Here is a 23,546-nt window from a genome sequence, read left to right on the forward strand (position 1 = left end):
AATAAGCCACTGAAAAGTTTTTAAGCAAAGGAATGGCAGGATCAGACTGTGAATGATCAGAAGGGCATAAGATTATGGGAAGGAGTCTAGTTCTGAGGCTCTTTCAATGGCCCTGGCAAGAGATGAGAAGTGAATGGATTTGACAGTTGTTTAGGAAGTAAAATGGATAGGACTTGGTGATGGAAGAACCATGAAGAGTAATGAACAGGAGGCTCATTGGGTAGATATAAGTCCCATTTACTGAGATAGTGCTTGTCTAAGAATTCTTCTCTAGAGAAGATGGGGGAAAAACATATTCTCTTTCTTCGCAGAAATAGAATCACCAACTAAAGCTTATACAAGCTTTAATGAATGTCATTAACAGTAAGATTGGGTGAAGTCTTAGAATCATCTTGTATTCTAGATAAGAAAGAAAATTATCTTACAGCAGTAGAAAAGATAACTGATAAGGATGTCAGAGAACTTTATAAAATGCCATATAATGGATCTGATTAAAGAAAGCATAGATCTCAAGAATTTTAAAGTAGTGAAGAAAAGCTTTTACTTAGAGAAAAATTAAATGCTTTTCTTTTTAAAGATTTATTTATTTTGAGAGACTGAAAATGAGAGGGAGAGAGAGAGAGCGCACATGACAGGGGGGAGGGCCAGAGGGAGAAGCAGACTCCCTGCCAAGCAGGGAGCCCGATGCGGGACTCGATCTTGGGACTCCAGGATCATGACCTGAGCCAAAGGCAGTCGCTTAACCGACTGAGACACCCAGGCGCCCCAATTAAATGCTTTTATATAGAATGAAGCCAGGACACTACAGCTTTTAACCTTTTTTTTTTTTTTCCATCCATTACTGTTTTTCTGTGGAGAAAATGAAAAAGAAGCACCAGAGGGTATCTTAAAATTTCTGGAAAGGCATTACTTATGGGAAAACCTGGTAATATTAACCTAGTTCTCACTAAATGTTATGAAGAAAGTCTCTGACAGATACCATTTTGTAACTCTTGAACAAGGGACCAGCTAAAAATACCAAACTGAGACTGAATTGGTCTCTGCTTAGACAAAGCCATGGACTAGAAAATGACAGAAAACTGCAGGTGTCCAAATATAGCATGCAGACTGTGGATTATCTAAGACAAGACTACTGAGGTTTGCATAGGATTCACAGAATTGGGGGGAAAGCCTCCTGGTCCTATATACAGGGAAGCTGCCAGCAATCCTTGCTTTCTTTTTGGAGGACTCAATTTTTATACTTCACTGGAGGAGAAATGGAATTTCAGTATCCCCCCCTAAGAAGTTCTTAAAGATACTTTGGTTTTTCATGAATTATACTTAAGTGGTGTTTTTTAAAGAAAGAAAACAGAAAAGAAAAAGAAAGAAAAAGAAAATTATTATCTTACAATAGACTTCTGGTATGTTTCCTGAAGAATGGAAAGTAATGTTTATTTATCAGGGCATATGACTTAATATTTAAAATATTTATTAATTAATGCTAAACTTTACTTGGAAAGGTAAAACTTATTTCAAAAAGAAAAAAGATTCACTTGCAAACTTAATTTCCTAAAGTTTATTTTTCAAATCTTCTCGTTTTTTTAAGATAATCTTTCCCTTCTCATTACTCTGGGAATGGATGCATCTAAATATAACCAAAACAGGTGCTTTCTGTACATTTTTGTCCTAGTCTTCGGGGCAAATCTTAACTTAGATCAATAATGGGAATTTTCTGTATCTTCTTCATAGGGCCTTTGACTATTTTAAAAAGAGAATGCTACTGTGAAAGGTACTCATGGATAACTCTTTATGTCTCCAGTCTATAGCCTAGATCGGACTGTCTTCATCTCTTAAAAGAATTTTCGGAAAACTTGAATCATGTAGAAGATTTTTTTACGTGTAAAAAATCATGTAAAAGGCAGGAGTAGCCTGTCACTTTAATAACTTCATAGTACAGGTCTATAGTAATGGCTAAGCTAGTAAAGTCTGAATAAATCAGAGATGAAACATACCAGGGACATGGAAGAAATGACACTGGAGGACTGATTCCGATAAGAACCAAGCAATTACAATGGCAGTCTGTACAGGAAATCCACTCTCAGGGGAATTAGGTGTGATTTTAGAAGCTGAATTGTATTTATTCATCACTTCTGATAAAGTTAGGAAAAGGCATATTTAAAATGGGGAAAGTCACTATACCAAGGACCACACTCACTAGGCTCGTCTGTGATTTGCCTATAAAATCAGTCTCAGAAACATTATGTTTGAGGTAAATGCCCCTGCAGAGAATCAGCAGGATAATGAAGACCATCCTTCCTAATATCCTGTTCATATAAGACTTCTTTCTTCTTTTATCTCTCGAACATTTAAAGCTGACTTATTTTAAAATTCCTTTCAGATTGCTCTATTATCAGCAGGATCTTGGTTCTTCTATCTGCAAATGGTTTTGTTGTTGTCTTCTGTGAGCACATGTCCAATGAGAGCTGCTTTTCTTAAGACTCTTCCTGGAGCCCTGATTTCAGAAGTTATCTGAACTGAGAGGCTGTGAGGATAGGTTTTTTTTTCCTAGTCCTTAGACCAGTTTTCCTATTAGATTTCTTGGCTTTGGGCTTCTGCACTTTACAAGTAGTACAAATTTGGGCCCCAACTCTAGGTGTGGCTTAGCTTAGGACTCTGATTTTTCAAGGATGACTCTTTTTTCACCCAATGTCTATATGGGCTGCCCAATTCTGTGCCCCATTCCCTGGCCACTGAATGGACTATTCCACAGAATGGACAGTCCCTTCTGGCCCATGGCTTTAGGCAAGAAGCTCAGGTTCATCTCCTAGCCACTCATAAGGACGTATTGTCTTAATTTCAGCCACTTGGGGACACATTTCAAATTCCATATTCTCTTCAGTAGAAAAGTATTGATCTGGTTTTCCCCAATCAGCTGTAACAATGCCATCCTATCTCCTCCAAAAGTCTGTCACAGTCACCAAAATTCACAACTGCCAAATCACTAAGATTTCATATTTCATTTAAAGAAGTCTGAAAATGTTTTTAGGTGCAATATGATTCAGTCAAAAACCACAGTGGCCTGGGAGTCCAGAGACATGCGCTCTTGTCTAAGTCTAGTCCTAAATAAGCTGTGTGACTAAATTTGTTGTTCATTTTGGGTTTCAGGAGAGAAAAAGAAGAATTTGGAATTGAAACAGAGAGGGACTCTTTCAGCTCTAAAATGCCATGATTCTATGGAATACTATCTTTCATCTACTGGAGCTTCATGGGAGGCCATAGTGTGGTACAGCATTTGCTTGAGAGAAGGTGAGGATAATTTATAAGGAAGTCCCTGGATCCCAGCTTCCCAGAATTATGCAGCTCCTCCTTCTTTAAAATAGCTACAAGACACATTACCATTTCAAACACTGTTGCCTGTGACAGGTGATCTCAGGAATATTAGGAGGTAGACAAATTCTGTTTTTTGTTTTCTTTTTTAATGTCAGGCTCAGTAAGTAAACATTAACAGTTTGAACACACTATTCAGCATTCCCTATTCATTTTTCATGAATTTATACAACATATCAAAGGGATAATATGCTCTACTCCTTTGTTCTCTCAGAATTGCAGACAGACTCATTTTCCTCTGTCAGCAAACCTGAAAGCTAGAGTTGTAGTTTAGTTGTAAGAATATCTCATGGAGGTGTGGACTTGGAAGATGGTGGAAGAGTAGGAGGACCCTAGGCTCACTTTGTCCCACAGATACAACTAGATAACCATCAAATCATCCTAAATACCCCAGACATTGACCTGAAGACTGGTAGAACTCTACAAGTAAAGGTAAAAAACAGGCCACCTCAATGAAGGTAGGGAGTGCTGAGATGTGATTTGGGAGAAATGGATTGTGGCTGCTATGGTGGGGAGGGAGCCATGATCACAGAGAAGGGCAAGAGACAGACTAGCACACAGTGGAGCACATGAAGAAAAAGAATCCCCAAAGCAACTGGCATGGGAAGTGAGAGGGCCTGAACATCGTGAGTTCTTGTAGTCAGGGGGGCTTAAAGCCTGGAGTTTTGAAGGTCAGCAGGCATGACTGAGTAGAGTCCCGGGGGCATTGTACTACTCTTGGAGAGAAGATAAGGAAACAATCCACAGACATATAGTGTGGAAACAGTGATCTGAAGAGCATCTGGGACACACAGTGGGGAGGTTATTTGCTCATCTCAGAGTGCATCCCAGAGAGACAGTATTCACAGAGAGACCCCTCTAGGAACAAAGGAACTAGCTGGTGCCATTTCCCTCCCCCACCCCTCATCATAATCACAGAGCCACCTGTGGGAACCAGCACAACGCCAACACTCACTACCTAACATGCTTATGCCAAGCCTGCCCTCCCATGCTGTGGTGGAACCACCTCTCCTAGTCATGTCTGCCTCAGTTCCAATGTGGGGGCCGTCTCCCCCAGAAGACTGGCCCAAGCCCCCACTCAACACCACATCTCCCAACCAGGGAGTTTTGTGGAGCCTTGGTTCTGGTGGTGGTGGTGACAGGTCTCATTTCACAAGCAGACCAGAGCACACCTGTTAAAACACACCACATTCAGGCCAGAGACCAAACACTGTTCACAAAAGGAAAAGAGCACCTCTGCAGATGAATAGCCTGAAGGATAAAGCAGCCAGGACACAACAGCAGAACACACACAGCACACATTAGAGATACTCCTGGAAGCACCAGGCCCTGGGTAACAGGGGACACTCTACTGCAGAGCACTACAGGACCTCTCCTTCATAAAGCCATTACCCTCAAGAAGAGGAGACACAGCTGACTTTTCTAACACAGAGAAACAGGCACAGAAACAGACAAAATAAGAAGACAGAGAAATTTATCCCAAATGAACGAACAGGACAAGGCCAAGGCCAGAAAACCAAGGTAAACAGATATAAGTAACATACCTGATGAAATATTTATATTTTTTAATGATTTAGTTATTTATTTGAGAGAGAGCACATGAGTGGGGGGAGGGGAGAGGTAGAGGGAGAGAATCTCCAGCAGATTCCCCACTGAGTGTGGAGCCTGATGCAGGGCTTGATCTCATGTCCCTGAAATCATGACCTGAGCCAAAATCAAGAGTTGGATGCCTAATTGAATAAGCCACCCAGGCGCCCCAATCTGATGGACTATTTAAAACAATGATTATAAGGATACTCACTGGACTTAAGAAAAGAGTGGAAGACATCAGTGAGACCCTTAACACAGAGATTAAAAAAAAAAAAGAACCAATTAGAGGTGAAGAGTACAATAAATGAGATTAGAAACACACTTGATGCAATGAATAGCAGGCTGGAAGAAGCAGAGGAATGAATTAATGACCTCTATAGAAGATGGAGTAATGGAAAGTAATCAAGATGAACAAAAGAGAAAGAAAAGAATTATGCAAAAATGAGAACAGACTTAGAGAACTCAGTGACTCTATCAAATGTAATTTCACATTATAGGAGTCCCAGAAGAAGAGAGAGAAGAGAGAGCAAAAAATTTATTTGAAGAAAATAATAGCAGAAAATGACCCTAATCTGGGGAAGGAAACATATATCTAGATCCAGGAGGCAAGGAAAACCCCCAACAAAATCAACAAAAGCAGATACACACCAAAGCATATTGTAATTAAATTGGAAAAATATAGTGATAAAGAAAAAAATTTTAAAAGCAGCAAGACAAAAGAAGACATTAACTTATAAGGGAAACCCATAAGGCTAGCAGGTGACTTTTTAGCAGCAACTTTCCAAGCCAGAGGGAGTGGCAAGATATACTCAAAGTGCTGAATGGGGGGTGGGGGAGTGATTGGCTAGTTCAGTTGTAGAGCATGTGATTCTTGATCTTGGGGTCATGAGTTCAAGCCTCATGTTGGGTGTAGAGTTTACTTAAAAAATTATTCTCTTCAAAGTGCTGAACGTGAAAAATCTGCAACCAAGAATACTCTATCTATCAAGGCTATCATTCAGAATAGAAGGGGAGATAAAGAGTTTCTAAGACAAACAAAAACTAAAGGAGTTCATGACCACTAAACCAGCCCTGCAAGAAATATTAAGGGGACTCTTTGAGTGGAAAGTAAAGACCAAAAATAAGTATGAAGGTAAGAAACACAAAAGCAGTAAAAATGAATATTTCTGTAAAAAAAAAATCAGTCAAGGAACTCACAAGATAAAATGATGTAAAATGTGAAAACATATACCAAAAACATGGGGAGGAGAGGAGTAAAGAACGGGTTTACACTTAAACAACCATCAACTTAATGTAGACTGCTATATGTAGAAGATGTTATATACAAACCTAATGGTAACCATTCATCAAAACCCACTAATAAATATGCAAAGAATAAAGAGAAAGAAATCCAAATATATCCAAACACATAAAGAAAATCAGCAAACCATGAAAGAAAGAAAGGATTAGAGAAAGTCTTCAGAAACAACCACAAAACAAATGATAAAATGACAAGAAATACAAATCTATCAATAACTTTGAATGTAAATGGCTAAATGCTCCAATCAAAAGACAAAGGGTGACAGAATGGATAAAAAAAAAGATCCATCTATATGCTGCCTACAAGAGACTCATTTGAGACCTAAAGACACCAACAGATTGAAAGAGAGGAGATGGAGAAACATCTATCATGCAAATCTAAGTCAAAAGAAAGTCAGAGTAGCAATACTTGTATCAGACAAAATAGACCCTTTTTTTTTGTGAGTAAAGCAATGGAAGTTTATTAAGTGAAGATACTGAAAAAACTCTCAAGAGTGAGAGGGGTCCCAACAGGGCTGCCAATGAGGGTCTTTAGTGCTGGTCTTTTATAGAAAGCTAACCAGAGAACTTAAATCCTTTTAACATCTCTACTGATAACCCTTCAATGGCTTACTTCCTTTTTAGGGGCCGGTCATTCTTTGTTAGTCACAGGTAATTATCATAAAGACACCCACCCCACACACCTAGGGCAGGGCCTCTAAAACAAAGACTGTAACAAGAGACAAAGAAGGACCCTATATAATAAATAATTAAGAGGACAATCCAACAAGAACATATAATAATTATAAATATTTATGCACTCCACATAGCAGTACCCAAATACACAAAACTGTTCATAACAAAGGAACTAATCAATAATCATACAATAGTAAGGGACCTTAAAACCCCACTTATATCAATGGATAGATCATCTAAACAGAAAATAAACAAGGAAACAGAGGCTTTGAATGACACACTAGACTAGATGGATTTAACAGATGTATTCAGAACATTCCATCCTAAAACAGGATACACATTCTCTGCAAACGCATATAGAATCTTCTCCAGAATAGATCATATATTGCATACAGAAACACCTCAATGCCTGTCAGAATGGCTAAAATTAACAACACAGGAAACAACAAATGTTGGTGAGGATGTGGAGAAAGGAGAACACTTTTGCACTGTTTGTAGGAATGCAACCTGGTGCAGTCACTCTGGAAAACAGTATGGAAGTTCTGCAAAAAGTTAAAAATAGAACTACCCTATGACCCAGCAATCACACTACTGGGTATTTACCCAAAAGATATAAAAACCCTGATTTGAAGGGATACACACACCTTTATGTTTACAGCATTATTTACAATAACCAAGTTATGGAAGGATCCCAAGTGTCTATTGACTGATGAATGGATAAAGAAGATGTGGAATATTATTCAGCCATAAAAAAGAATGAAATCTTGCCATTTGCTATGACATGGCTGGAGCTAGAGAGCATAATGCTAAGTAACCTAAGTCAGTCAGAGAAAGAAAATACCATATGATTTCACTCTTATGTGGAATTTAAGAAACAAAAACTAGCAAAGGGGAGGAGGAGAGTAAGACAAATCAAGGAATAGGCTCAATTATAGAGAAGAAACTAATCGTTACCTGAGGGGAGGGCCGGGGAAGTGATGAGTGAAATAGGTGATGGGGATTAAGGAGTGCACTTGTCCTGATGAGCATTGGGTGATGTATGGAAATGTTGAATTGCTATATCGTACACCTGAAACTAATATTACATGGTACGTTAACTGGAATTAAAATTTATTTTTATTTTATTATTTTTTTAAAGATTTTATTTATTTATTCGACAGAGAGAGACACAGTGAGAGAGGGAACACAAACAAGGGGAGTGGGAGAGGGAGAAGTAGGCTTCCCGCTGAGCAGGGAGCCAGATGCGGGGCTCGATCCCAGGAACTTGGGAGCTTGACCTGAGCTGAAGGCAGACACTTGATGACTGAGCCACCCAGGCACCCCTGGAATTAAAATTTAAAAGGAATATCTCATGGAAATAAAAAAATTAGCTTCACAGAATAGTATAACACTACCTCCTCTGTCCCACCCCCCATCTTCTTCCTCTCCCATCAGGCAATGTGTGTAGTTACACGAACAAGCACTGTGTGCAACTCAAACGGTTACCTAAGCACATAAGGGGCAACATCTGGGGCACCAGTTGGCAGGCACAGAGCAGACACCAGAACAGGACTGAATTGAGGCTCCCAGAGCTTTCCTAGGGCCTATAGCATCTATTACCTCAAAATCCTTGCCACAACCACTCCCATGTGCTATGGAGAACCTTATTTGTGCATCTCTTCTCAAAAGTTAATCCACAGATACACTTAAACCCAGAAAGAAAAAAAAAATAAAGATGACTGTAGGATAACTTGAAGATGATGGTCAATGATTTTGATTGCATCCCATATGATGGAAATTAGTTAGGAAAAGTACTAGATTCAGAATTTGGAAATCATGGGTTCTAGTGTCCTCTCTGCCTGTAACTATGAGACCAAGGCCAAATGACCTAGCATCCCTGGGTCTCAGTTTTTTCATTTACAAAATGAGTTGGTTTGACAAAATGATTTCTAATGCATTTGTCAGTTCTAAAATTCTATTAGTTTATGATAAGGTTTCTAAGAACTAAGAAAGCATGGTTTATGTTAGAGACCAGTCTCAGCTAATTACAGGAAGAACATTAAAAAATATTGATACCAGACCCCACTCTAGACCCTTACAAGGCTTGGGAAGTGGTTTGGAAAGCTCCTCAGAAGGTCCTGATGATAAACCAGAACTGGACCACTGGTCTTAAGCTAACAGAATACTCTGGACTGTTTGACCAAAAGGATAATAATAAACTGGCTGGGTCCACCTCAGAGGTAATCAGCAACTGACATTCTGTGGGGATAATTAGTATTCACATTAGTGAATGGAGAAAAGTTTATTTAATTTGCAAATAATAGTAAACTTGGGAGGGAATCAGTACTCCAATTTTAGAGATGGAAGGAGTGGCTGGAAACCAATAGTATAAAGATCAAAGAGGGAAGACTCAAGACAGTGTCCCTGGAGAAGAAAGAAAAACCTCACTGAGGTGAAGTTGGCAAGGCTATAGGTCAGAAAAACACCAAAGTGTCAGAGTGGATAACAAACTGACCAGGAACCAGAACATTAGCACTGGACCTAGGGCTACATGTAGGAATTGGATAAGGCCATCCTTACTTTGGTTCTCAAGAATTTTGGTTACAACACTTTAGTTAAATAACACCAGGCCTCCAAGAACAGAGTTCAAATTTCTTGCCATGGCATAGTAACTGTGAGTAACTGCATAAGGTACAAATTTCACTGCTAGCTCTTCACTGCACAAATAATAATGGCAGTAACAGATGTGCATCATCATCAATGACAAATTGCATCACTTCTTTCTAAGTCTGCGGCTGACTGGTCATTATGCATGTGTTATTCAGTTCACACACAAGACATCCAAGTGTCTAGTGGGGCTGTGTCCTTGTATTCCAATGATAAACCCAAAAGTGGACAATGGAAAAAATGGAACTGGCCAACAAAGATGAATGTGCAGCAAAGAAACAAATAGTGATAACACTGGAATGTAAACAGAATTTAGAAGAATTAGTGAGCTGTAGAATTGTGGATGCTGCGGCTATTTGAGAGGCTCTAGATAAGCACCAGAGGAACTTTGTGAAGGCAAGCCAATCAGCATGAATGAGCAAAGTGGCTGTGATGAAAAGTATGAAAATGTCCCAGGGGAAGTGATGCTGGCAAAAAACTTCACATTAAACGAACTCTTGGAGCTATTTCAGACATTGAAAGCACAAAAGATAAAATGTTGGAAGCTGATCCAAGTTAGAAAGGAGTGTGACAATTCACCAAGGCACAGAGACGATGTTTGCCCAGGATTGTAAGTTCTAGGACAAGAAGGAAGTAAGCACTGTTCAAACTACTCTGGATAAGTTTTTTTTACAAAGAAAGAAAATACTTTAATTCTTAAGGTTTTAAATTATAGTATCCTAGCATTAGTTTGACCATGTTCTTTCATTTCTATATATGTTTATAACCAAGAGGAATATTATTTTAAATGTTTTGACACACACTTATGTATCATGATTTTTCCATTGATTATTAAGATCATATGATAGAATTTCGGCTTGCATAGTTATTTTTATAGTCATACTACCATGCAAAGCAAAAACTGCTGGTATTTAGGAGTCATGGGGTGAGTTTCTCATTATACTAAGTATTTCGGTTTAGACATTACCACCAAGGACTGACATGGAGAACTCAAAGATGATAAAAATAGTAAGTAAGAGGCTGAAAAAACAGCCAAACAAAAATGTGTGAGGAAATTGAGAGATTTTTGTAACTGAAAAGAAGGCTGAAGTGGTAATTTAACTATGGCTCACTTTCAGTGACTTTTACATAAGGGATACCAACTAGTTGTTATATACTTCCACTAAAGACTGAACAAATTAAAAACTATTTATTTATTTATTTAAAGATTTTATTTATTTATCTGAGAGAGAGAAGGAGCAGGGGGAGGGGAAAAGAGAGAGGGAGAAGCAGACCTCCACTGAGCAGGGAGCCCAACATGGGGCTCCGAGATCATGACCTGAGCTGAGGGCAGATGCTTAACTGACTGAGCCACCCAGGTGCCCCAAAAAACAATTTTAAATGCAATATAATGGATCTGGGTTAACTGAAGAATGAACTTACAAACACTGAAAAAGGTATCATATATCAGAACATTTTCAAAGAGAGCTGTGTAATATTCTTTCTGGAAGTCCTAAAATGTAGAATCAGTTCTTATCCATGGAATGATTTAAGTTTTGAAGACAGGCAATGGAAGATGGACTATATAACCTTCCAAGGTCTCCACCAGAGCTAAAATACTATGATTTATTGATTGATTGATTTCTTTTTTACCATTGTGGGACTTTATCTTACCCTAAGCTGCCAATTATTTCTAAGCACTGTACTTAAATTGTTCTTTGCTTTGTACCTTCGGCTTTCTTTGTCCCAGATCCTCTCTAGTTAAAGGGCATTATATTATGGAGTAGAACTCTGATGGGAAAGCAAAGCTGCAGAACAACACTGTCTTCTGTGAGGTTCTATGATGGGGACTGTAGTACCTTTGATGTACACAGCTTCCACAGCATCAGTGAAACCATACAAATCAGCCCTGAGTGCCTGGGACAGATCTTTCTACTGCTACATTCTGTGTACTCAGACTGGCACTGCTCCAGAGCCCCAGTGTGGGTCTGAAGCACGGATACTCATTACAAAAATCCATTGCCAAACCACGCTTATGAACACCCTCCCAGGACAAGGCATTTACAGTGAGGACACACAGGGACCTTGTGTGTTCTCTTCAATACTGACAATCTTGAGCTATAATCCAGACAATTGTTGCCACAAGAAATCCACAATCTCATCACCACTAAGAATTATCAGGGCTACAAGGTGAGGGAATACTTGATTTTTTTTCTCTGCTTTTTTTGTTCTTTAAATTTCTTTATTGTTATGTTAATCACTATTACATTACATCATTAGTTTTTGATGTAGTGTTCCATGATTGATTGTTTGTGCATAACACCCAGTGCTCCACGCAGAATGTGCCCTCTTTAATACCCATCACCAGGCTAACCCATCCCCCCAGCCCCCTCCCCTCTAGAACCCTCAGTTTGTTTTTCAGAGTCCATTGTCTCTCATGGTTCATCTCCCCCTCCGATTCCCCCCCTTCATTCTTCCCCTCCTGCTATATTCTTTTTTTTTTTCTTAACATATATTGCATTATTTGTTTCAGAGGTACAGATCTGTGATTCAACAGTCTTGCACAATTCACAGAGCTCATCATAGCACATACCCTCCCCAATGTCTATCACCCAGCCATCCATCCCTCCCACCCCCTGCCACTCCAGTGACCCTCAGTTTGTTTTCTGAGATTAAGAATTCCTCATATCATTGAGATCATATGATACATGTCTTTCTCTGATTGACTTATTTCGTTCAGCATAACACCCTCCAGTTCCAAACACGTCGTTGCAAATGGCAAGATCTCGTAACTTTTGATGGCTGCATAATATTCCATCATATATATATACCACATCTTCTTTATCCGTTCATCTGTCAATGGACGTCTTGGCTCTTTCCATAGTTTGGCTATTGTGGACATTGCTGCTAAACATCGGGGTGCACGTACCCCTTTGGATCACTACATTTGTATCTTTGGGATAAACACCCAGTAGTGCAATTGCTGGGTCATAGGGCAGCTCTATTTTCAACTTCTTGAGGAACCTCCATACTGTTTTCCAGAGTGGCTGCACCAGCTTGCATTTCCACCAACAGTGTAGGAGGCGTCTCCTTTCTCCACATCCCCGCCAACATCTGTCTTTTCCTGACTTGTTAATTTTAGCCGTTCTGACTGGTGTGAGGTGGTATCTCATTGAGGTTTTGATTTGGATTTCCCTGATGCCGAGAGATGTTGAGCATTTTTTCACGTGTCTGTTAGCCATTTGGATGTCTTCTTTGGAAAAATGTCTGTTCATGTCTTCTGCCCATCTCTTGACTGCATCATTTGTTCTTTGGATGTTGAGTTTAAGAAGTTCTTTATAGATTTTGGATACTAGCCCTTTATCTGATATGTCATTTGCAAATATCTTCTCCCATTCTGTCGGTTGTCTTTTGGTTTTGTTGACTATTTCCTTTGCTGTGCAAAAGCTTTTTATCTTGATGAAGTCCCAATAGTTCATTTTGGCCCATGCTTCCCTTACCTTTGGTGATGCTACTGGGAAGAAGTTGCTGCGGGCTGAGGTCGAAGAGGTTGCTGCCTGTGTTCTCCTTTAGGATTTTGATGGACTCCTGTCTCACATTTAGGTCTTTCAACCATTTTGAGTTTATTTTTGTGTGTGGTGTAAGGAAATGGTCCAGTTTCATTCTTCTGCATGTGGCTGTCCAATATTCCCAACACCATTTGTTGAAGAGACGGTCTTTTTTCCATTGGACATTCTTTCCTGCTTTATTGAAGATTAGTTGACCATAGAGTTGAGGGTCCATTTCTGGGCTCTCTACTCTGTTCCATTGATCTGTGTGTCTGTTTCTGTGCCAGTACCATACTGTCTTGATGATGACAGCTTTGTAATAGGGCTTGAAGTCCGGAATTGTGATGTCACCGGCTTTGCTTTGCTTTTTCAACATTCCTCTAGCTATTTGGGGTCCTTTCTGGTTCCATACAAATTTTAGGATTATTTGTTCCATTTCTTTGAAAAAAGTTGATGATATTTTGATAGGGATTGCATTGAATGTGTAGATTGCTCTAGGTAGCATAGACATTTTCACAATATTTGTTCTTCCAATCCATGAGCATGGAATGATTTTCCATTTCTTTGTGTCTTCCTCAATTTCTTTCATGAGTATTCTATAGTTTTCTGAGTACAGATTCTTTGCCTCTTTGGTTAGATTTATTCCTAGGTATCTTATGGTTTTGGATGCAATTGTGAATGGGATTGATTCCTTAATTTCTCTCTCTTCTGTCTTGTTGTTGGTGTATAGAAATGTCACTGATTTCTGTGCATTGATTTTATATCCTGCCACTTTACTGAATTCCTGTATGAGTTCTAGCAGTTTTGGGGTGGAGTCTTTTGGGTTTTCCACATAAAGTATCATGTCATCTGCAAAGAGTGAGAGTTTGACATCTTTGCCGATTTGGATGCCTTTTACTTCTTTTTGTTGTCTGATTGCTGTGGCTAGGACTTCTAGTACTATGTTAAACAGCAGGGGTGATACTGGACATCCCTGCCGTGTTCCTGACCTTAGGGGAAAAGCTCTCAGTTTTTCCCCATTGAGAATGATATTCGCTGTGGGTTTTTCATAGATGGCTTTTATGATATTGTACCCTCTATCCCTACAGTGTGAAGAGTGAAAAAAAACCCAATTTAGATTCTTCCAAGCCGTTAAGAGGCAAAAACCTCTCCTGAGGCTGCAGGGTCTCGATTGCCTTCAGCTCAAAATAGTCCACATGGTAAAGTGGCATTTTGGAGAGGCTTGTTCTGAATCTCTTCACTAGCCTTAGGTAAGATTCCCCTGGGAGGCTCCTTTCCTCAGTGTTGGGCCTACTTGGGCTCCCCACCCCCCCATCAAAGCTGAAGACCCTTTGCTACCTAGACCCCTTCCCACTCAAATCTCTGTCCTCACCTTGCCCCAGTCAGGCTAATGTTGAACATGTAGTGTCAGGATTGGCTGGACCAATACTAAGCATAGTCTCTTTTAAATGTGCCCCCACTCTCACTTCACTTTTCCTTCATCATCCCCTTCAGTTAAAGTGAGAAAATGTCCAGGTTAGCTGATACGTAATTTGAGTTTTCTGTCACTGCTGAGGGAGAAATTCCCATTTGGCCATCCAAGGATGAACCATAAGGAGAGGTTGTTCCTGGCAATGAAGCTGGAACCCAGAACACATTTTCCAAAAGAAACATTTTTATATATGGCAGTTAGTTTTTATTAGTTATTTACTTTCAGAACAGCATAGGCCTATACTTCATTTATTTGTTGATTCATTTAATCATTTGTTCAGGCACTAGGGGCACAAATCACCATCACTAGATTAAGTCCATGACTGGTCTGCAGAATCTAACCATTATTTGTAGCATTGAATCTACAAGAAAATGTATTACTGATTAACTTTGGGAATATACTTTTTCATAATTTAGGCATTGCCGGTAATGATAGCCTTGACATCGGCTTTTGAAAAGTTTAAAAGCTGGCAATGTATACTGCAAAGTATTAACTTAAAAAAAATCAATGTGTGGTTTTCATCATAAGAATGAATTTTTTAGAATATAATCACTTGCCAGTAACCAATAATGTTTTAAGTGAACCCAAAAGATTATTGTTAAACCTGGATTAATTTATATACCCTGAAAGTATATATCCTGGGCGCCTGGGTGGCTCTGATGGTTAAGCGTCTGCCTTCAGCTCAGGTCATGATCCCAGGGTCCTGGGATCGAGTCCTGCATCAGGCTCCCTGCCCCTTGGGGAGTCGGCTTCTCCCTCTGCCTCCCTCTCTCTTTCTCTCTGTCTCTCATGAATAAATACATAAAATCTTTTAAAAAAAAGTATATATCCTATTAATTGTGATCAGTGATAATATTAGTAGGCATATGCTTTAATTTTTCCCCTAGTACTTCTCAACATTGTATCTTTTTAGTACAGATGTTTGGGAAGGTGGTCACCAAATCTGAAAAAGGGATATCAAAATGTGTGATGTTTTACTTTTACCTATGAATAGGTGGTTAGCTTTATTTAATTTCCTAGGGAAACTTTATCATTTAATGCCATTTTCTGTTACAGACTTGAAATAGTTAAATATACTTAAGTTCTAAGATGGGTTCTCGTTTAATGTAATTAGAACACGTAGCTTTGCAAAACTTAGAGGTGTCAAAAGAATGATGGTATCTGTACACTTTAGGAAGATTTGGAGTCTCTGTAGTACCCAAGAAGTCTTTGGAAGTGTGCACACCCCATTATCTATTCACTGGTGCATATACACATATTTCTGGTGGCGCTGATGTCTGCCTGCCCCCACTTCTCCAGCTCCCCTGATGTTCTGTTATTTAAAAGTTCAACATCCAGACCTGTTAGTTCATTAGTAGCAAGTCCAATCTGGAATGAATCTTCTGCTTCCAACCCTTACAAGCATTTAGTCCCCTGAACCCCTGCATGAGCATCAGACTTCAGTCTGCCTAACTGACTCAACCATGAGAAGCCAGTCTACCTACCTGGTCCTTCTGCCCACCTCCATATAATCTTGCATGGACTTGGCAACCAGCAGCCCAGACTCTACCAAACACTGAGAACCAAGGCTATACTGAAGTCTTGACATGCTCCATCCTGCATAACCAGTCTCATGTCCCATTAATCCCCATCACTTCTCCTCCACATTCAGGAAGCTGGTTTCATAAGTGACCCCAGCACTTGCATAGGCATTTCTGCATTTACACCCTCCCCCATCTTCTGGACTTTCTCTCTCCTTCCCTCCCTCTCTCCCCCCCCCCTTCACCACTCCTTCCTCCCTCCCTTCATCCATGGCCTTGGTACCAAAAGCATCTTAATCCTAACTATAATTTTAAAAAAAAAGCATCTTAATCCCACCTCTGTTTTGAGTCCCCAGTGATTTCTGCCTCTTCATAGTTTTCTATTTCACTTATAGACATTACCACACCACCTAGCACTAGTCAGGTATTGTTCTTTCATTTCTTTGTCTATGTCAACCTTGACCCTTCTAATGAGACTGTGGACACCTATGAAGCCAGAAACAATTTTAAGTGCTTCCTTCATGTTCCTTATTATCTCTATCAATAATAAATACTTATTTCAATAAGTAACCCTTGATAATAATATCCCCATGACAATAAAGAGAGATACAATTTATTGAGCTATATATAGGCACAGGTACATTATCTCATTTAGTCCTCACATCAAGTCTTTGAAATGAGAACTTTTATTACATCCTTTTTACAGTTGACATTCATCAAAATCACACAGCTAGTAAGTGGTAGGGAGTGAGGATTTAAACCCAGATCTGTCCGACTTCACAGCCCATGAAAATAAACTACTACATTTCACTTCTCTTCAGTATATCTTTGCCTGGGAAACAAAATCTAGATAAGCAATAACCCTGTTAGGAGCCTGGGGATTCCTGGAGGGACATATTCATTAGTTTTGTCAATATTTGTCAGTATCTATTGAATCCTTAAAATGAAGAGGCTTCGGAAACTTGCACATAAGATGTCAAAGTGGACAGATGGTGAGTTCAGGAAGGAAAAAGAAGAGCAAGCAGTAAAGACAAATGGACACCCACAGATATTAATTGAACAACGCATTTGTCCTCCCTAAAGTGGGGGGGATAACCCTTGCACTTGAAACCTGATTTGTGATCCCACCAGAAGGGTGATGAAACTGCTCCCCAAGCCCCAACTGGCATTGCTTAAGTCTCAGCTTCTCTGACCTCTGTGTAGCACTTGCCATGGTGACCCCCTACTCCTTGAGCCTCTTTCCTCCTTTATTTTCTATGAGAGTCTGCAGACTTTCAGGTTGTTACCCTGACTACTCCTTCTTTGGTTTCATTGTCTGGCTCTTTTTCTCATTTTATATGCAAGCATTCCCTGAGGTTCTGCCCTTGACCCTCTTCTCTCCTCTTTCTAAACCCTCTCCCTTGGTGATCTCATCCATTTTCATGGCATCACTTCTCATTGGTATGCAGAGTACTCCCACATCTATGACTTCAGCAATCCACATCTTTCCCCAGGGCCTCAGTCCCCATTTCCAACAGCCTGACAGGTAGCTTTACTAGCACTTCAGTGTGCCCCAAACCACACACCATCTGTTTTTCTCAAGCCTCCTGTTTCTCTCCTGGGGACCCTACTCTTAAGTGACATCAGCATTTTCCAAGTCACCTTTCACTCATCCCTCTTGCTGATCCCCACAACAATCAGTCAGTTGCCTGGACCTGTTGATTTTATGTCCTAAATATCTGTTGGCTCTGTCTCTCAATTCCCATTGCCACAAACCTCATTACTACCCAATTAATCTCTCCAGAGAGTACTTCTGATCACTTTCAGTTCTCTATTCAAGAGACTCAAGGATGTAAAATGTTAAGAAGATATATTTTATCTCTGCTACTAGAGATCATGGGCTTTCATCTTGTTCACTTAGTACCCCCACACACACACTGTACCCAACACAGTATTTTAACACCTCATAGGTGCTCACTGAAGCATTTTTTTAACACTGAGTAATGAAGTATGACCTTGACAACACCTGTCTTAGTTACTGTTCTTTTGCCTAGCATAAAAGGTAAATGGAAGATTTTCTTATTGTATGCATGTTTGATGTATCTCCCTTTTGCTTTCTGTGTCTGAAATACCCCATTCTTTTGCCAGGAATTGCTGATTTAGAGGAGAGGTTTTTTGAAGGCTTCATCTCTTGGGTTAGCCATCAGTGTGGCCTTTTAGAACTTGTGGTCACAGATTATTTCTAGGCAACTCTTTGTGTTCTTTAAACACTTGGGTCTTCTGCTGAGTGCAAAATGGGGACAGAAGGCAACTTGCTGCCCTCTTGAGTATTTCTGGTAATTCATAGCCAGGCCATCCGTGGCAGAAAATTCCCTCAACAGAACAGATGCAGCCAATTCCAGATTGTCCTCACCATAGCCTAATCAATTTTGTGGCTAGTTCTCTTAGAAATGAATCCTTATGGCCAACATGGTGCATAAATTGTGTAATAAAAATTTCAAAAACCCTTTAAAGTTCAGGGTTTTACTATTAGAGAAGTGGTCAGGTTCCAGGTTCAGGTTCCAGAAAGATACATCATAAATCCATAAATGTTCATTCCTCGACAGTCCTCTTAATTTGAATTTCTGTCTCCTTTCCTACCCTGGTGAAGTTAATGGAACTACTTAGAAGAGAACATAAAGGGATCATTACCTTTTACCCTTAAGCCTCAGGCCTAAAGCCATTTCTTATAGCCTGTACTCTCCTATAGTACCCAAAAGTGCACAAAAGCTCCAAAGCCCCCAAGTGTCCCTTGCCTCCAAAAAAACTCCATAAAGGAGGATTTTAACTTTGAAAAGCTACAAAGCCAAAAGTTTTCCATTAATTAAGATTTCTATCCCATTCCTATGAAGATTTCCCTACCCAAATCTAGTGGTAATTTCACTGCGTGATTCTTATGCACTCTCTGAATCATTATCAGTCAGATGTTCTTGGTGTGCTACTGTGGTCCATCTCCTTAGAAAACCGGAGAAAGAGGAGAGAATGTGAGCTGAGGCAGTAGTCTTTCATTCCTTCATTCTTTATTCATTCACTCATTTTTATTTGTTCAACAAACATTATTTACTACTTTGCTAGGCATTGAGATTTGATAATGTGAAAGACATGGTTCCCATCCTGAGGAAGATTATTGTTAATAGAAGAGTTCCACTAAATAGTCAAATGCAATGTTTCTTAATCGCTTTTGGGTCAGAGACTCCTTTGAGAATCTTATGAATGTATTAGATTCCCCTTTCACCACTAAAAATAGATACACACATATACGCAGGATTTACAAAAGCTATACAATTTTCTCTGGAACTTTTATTTGGTGTTTATTTGAAGCTCAGTGGTATGGGTGTGTTACTAAGTTTTTGGTAAGGAAACCTTCCTTCTTGGGAGAATGTGAGCCTGAAATATAAATATGAGACTCATTGGCCCAAAATGCTAAAGATCACTTTTTTTTTAAGAAAATCTTTAATCAAATTATACTGCTAAAATAGGAAGTGAAGTGATTCTTGAAGTAATTCTTTAACCTGGGACTTAAATGGCAGTGTGACTGGAGTGTTTGACCAACAGCAAGGAGTCTAGCATGGCTGGAGTGGAGTTGGATGATGGAGACAAAAGTAAGAGATGAAGTCAGAAAGGTGTAGGGGGCCAGATCATGTAGGGCCATTTTATGCCATTGACTTTGGCTTTTACTCTGAGTAAAATGGGAGGCCATTGCAGGGTTTTAGCAGAAGAGAGATGGACATTTTAAAAGGACTACTCTGGTTCCTATATTGACGATAGACTGATTAAGAGGTAAGGATAGAGGTGCAGAGATCCACTGGGACAAAATCAAGCCAACATAATGGTGGTGGCTTGGACCAGATGGTTGGTAGCAGTGGAGGTAATGGGAAGCAGCTAGAACCTGTAAGTATTTTAAGGGCAGAAATGACAAGATTTCGTGACATTAAATGTGGGGTATGAAAGAGAGAGGGGGAGAGGTACGATGATTTGAAGGTTTTGGCTTGAGCAACTATAAGGATGGAGTTGCCATCAACTGAGATTAAAGAGGCTGTGGGTAGAACGCATTTGGAATGAAAGATCAATAGTTCAGTCTTCTGGTGTTGTATGACTTGGGAATTCTGAAACATTAAGGGGATTAAGCACATAAATAAAAGTGAGAATAATAAGAGCCAGGTATCTCATTGTCAGAAAAGTATATAAGTATGGAAAGGAGAAAGACTGGAACGAACCTTGTGATGTTGGATTAGGATTCACATTAGAGATATCAGTGTGAATTCATGATTTTTAAGGTATAGATATATAGGTATAGAAATGGACATTTAATGTACACTCTCAAACATATTTTCTTAACCCCATCACTGCAAAGGTCTGAAAGAAATCACAACAGTAACAATAAGCACACAACACCCAGACATAGGTTTTTAAATACCATTCTTTCATTAAAGAAATAGGGCACCCTGGGGAAATAGCCAATTTAAGGTGGGGCAGAGAATGAATAGGATGAGTCTGGAACATCTTATTGTGCCAGAAAGTGAGAAAGTGCTCAAATAATAATAAGGACATGTCAGAAAGACTCACAAGCTAACTTAAAAGGGTTCTTATTTGTCATATCTGGGACTATCTTAGTATGAAAATAAATAATGGTAGTAATAGGTTATCATCCATAGAATAAAATAAGAATTCATGAGTGCATGGATTTATTACTGATGTCATAAGTGAATAAATAAGTTAATGAGAGAGAAAGAAAACTCCTCTATATTGTAGAATGCCAGATGAGTAAATGAGTAAGGAATGATAAAGTTAGAAATACCACCATTTGACAGATATCAGGGTAATAATTGATTTATGCAAGAATCATCAATGAGTCCTAAACTAATGGCTGAAAATTTGATGAGAAATAGGATATCTACATAGTTTCAAAATATTTATTAGAAAGAAAAGATAGTAACTTTACAGTAGAGAAACCTGGCAACTATCATCTTAACCAAGTGATTGAAGTTAATATGACCGGTAGTGGGACAAATTGACATCATGATCTCCTTATATGATGCACTGAGGACACAATATGACTTTTGTAGAATTCCTGTCAAAAATGCTTCCATCTACACATTAAGAAACCTCAGACAAACCCAAATTAAGAGTTGTTGTTTAGGGGCATCTGGGTGGCTCATTCGTTAAGCGTCTGCCTTCAGCTCAGGTCATGATCTCGGGGTCCTGGGATTGAGTCCCACATCAGGCTCCCTGCTCAGTGGGAAGCCTGTTTCTCCCTCTCCCACTACCCCTGCTTGTGTTCCCTCTCTTGTTGTGTCTCTCTCTGTCAAATCAATAAATAAAATCTTAAAAAAAAAGTTGTTGTTTAATAGAAAGAGTTTCAGTTTTGCAAGATGGAAAGAATTCTAGAGATTTGTTGTCGAACAATGTGAATATACAAAATGGTTAAAATGGTAAATTTTATGTTATGTGTGTATCTTACCACAATTTTAAAAAATCGTAAAAAATTAAGGAACATTTATAAAATATCTTCCATAAGTCATGAAAGACAAATACATACTATAGAATTGTTCCAGATTAAAGAAGAATAAAGAGACATGACAATGAAATACAATTTGGATTTCTTTTTAAAAAATATTTATTTATTTATTTTAGAGTGAGAGAGAGCACGAGCAGAAGGGGCAAAGGGAGAGAGAATCTCAAGCAGACTCTCCACTGAGCACAGAGCCCAACATAGGGCTCAGTCTCATGACCACAAGATCATGACCATGAGATCACGACCTGAGCTGAAACCAAGAGTTGGACACTCAACCAACTGTGCAACCTAGGCGCCCCTATAATTTGTGCTTCCGGATCGAACCTGGGATCAGGAAATTAATTAACTTGGGAAATTAACTTGGAATTTGTTTAAAAGTAAGTTACAAAGAAAGAAGAAACACCGTTAATAGCTAAGGAATGGAATTATTGTCTGTTTCCTATCTCCAGCATTTGATGACCCCCAGCTCATATTTTCCCTCAGGTGTTTCAGTGCTTGGTTGCCAGCAGGTTGTCCACAGAGATTATCTGTGTTCTAAAAGTGAAGTTATCTTGCATGGCGGATAACAGCTGGATAGAAATAGGTCTGCCTATCTCACGGCAGGGCCGAACTTTGGAGTGCAAACAGTCTTTCATTCAAATCACAGGCAAACTTCCTGATGCCAAAATCAGCCCTCATCTCACAAGCGCATCTCATCAGTTTCCTGGTAGAAAACAGCTGTGCTGCCAGGGATAGAAACTCCTGGCTGGCCATAATTAGATCTAAAAGAGCACCCCTTGTTTTCCCTTTAGTGTGCAAGCCTCAGTGTCTGCCAGTGTGAACGGCAGTGGGGCTCGGGGGTTGTACTTAAACTGAGCTGGAGAGCCCGAAGGTCATGACAGACACCCTCCTCTCTGAATGCTGGATGACATACGTATTGCCTCTGATCAGTCTGCTTGTTTGAAACTAATGTCAAAGGCAATGTGTAGTGTTAGCTCTAACCTTTAACAAGAAACTAGAAATAGAACCCTTATTCACCTCTATGGAGACTTGCCATCAGAGAACTTTGTCTCTCCTTTGATGCCTTCACTGTGCCCTGGAAATTATTTCTTTACTCATCCTCCTGAAAGCATGATTTTTTTCCAAACAACTAATAATAAGCATATCTAAATCTTATAGAGTGATTTGCAATTTATGGAAACTTGTGGATCCATTAGCTCATTTAAATCTTGACAACAGAACTGAAAAGGAGATAAGCCTTACCCCTATTCTGTAGAGAAAGAAACATAGCTAAAGATCATATACAATCAGTAAGCAGCTATAACTCTATTCTCCCTGATGAACTGGTGTGGAATGTACCTCTGTTTCCAAATTGAACCAGTTAAGAAAATGTAATTTTATTAATCACATCATCTAATAAAGTTTCTCCAGTGTGATGGTGGAAATACTTCACACAAAAGATGGAGGAGAGAAAATGTTTAAAGACCTGTTGGAGGGAGATGGGAAGTCTCAATCTCATGAGACTTGAGAAATGTGTTGTTGTCATTGTTTTTGATAACAACAGAAGTTATGTGGACTGAAATGATGATTTCTTGTGTTATGTATGACCATCCTGGTTTTCCTGTAAAGAGTGGAGACAGAGGGAATATATTTTTTCATCATCATTGTTGAGCATCTTCTAAATATAGGGAGAAAACTAGCATTGTCAGACTTCAACAGTATAAAGACTCACCACTAGACATCAAGCCCAGGGGAAAAAGTCACTCTCTGGCAGAACTCCATCAGGAAAATTCAGGGTCAGGGAAACAATAGGCAAAGAGACAGTTTCTTATACAGAGAAAAACTAGGTTCTATCGACAGTTCTGGCACCCTTGGTTGTTGCCAGGAGGCACCCTGAAGGGAATGCAATGAACTACAAGAGAATGTGTTGGTAGGAATAT

At 39.4% G+C, this 23,546-nt stretch overlaps 1 protein-coding gene across 5 annotated transcripts in view; it reads right to left on the minus strand.

Moving 5' to 3' along the window:
- Positions 1-23,546, minus strand: part of FRMD5 (FERM domain containing 5) — a 303,780-nt gene that overhangs the window by 96,694 nt on the left and 183,540 nt on the right. The window lies entirely within an intron of this gene.

This window comes from Eumetopias jubatus, unplaced genomic scaffold, assembly GCF_037043125.1.
Source record: "Eumetopias jubatus isolate StellerSeaLion01/CBP00866 unplaced genomic scaffold, mEumJub1_p1.0 scaffold_7, whole genome shotgun sequence".
Classification (NCBI taxonomy): domain Eukaryota; kingdom Metazoa; phylum Chordata; class Mammalia; order Carnivora; family Otariidae; genus Eumetopias; species Eumetopias jubatus.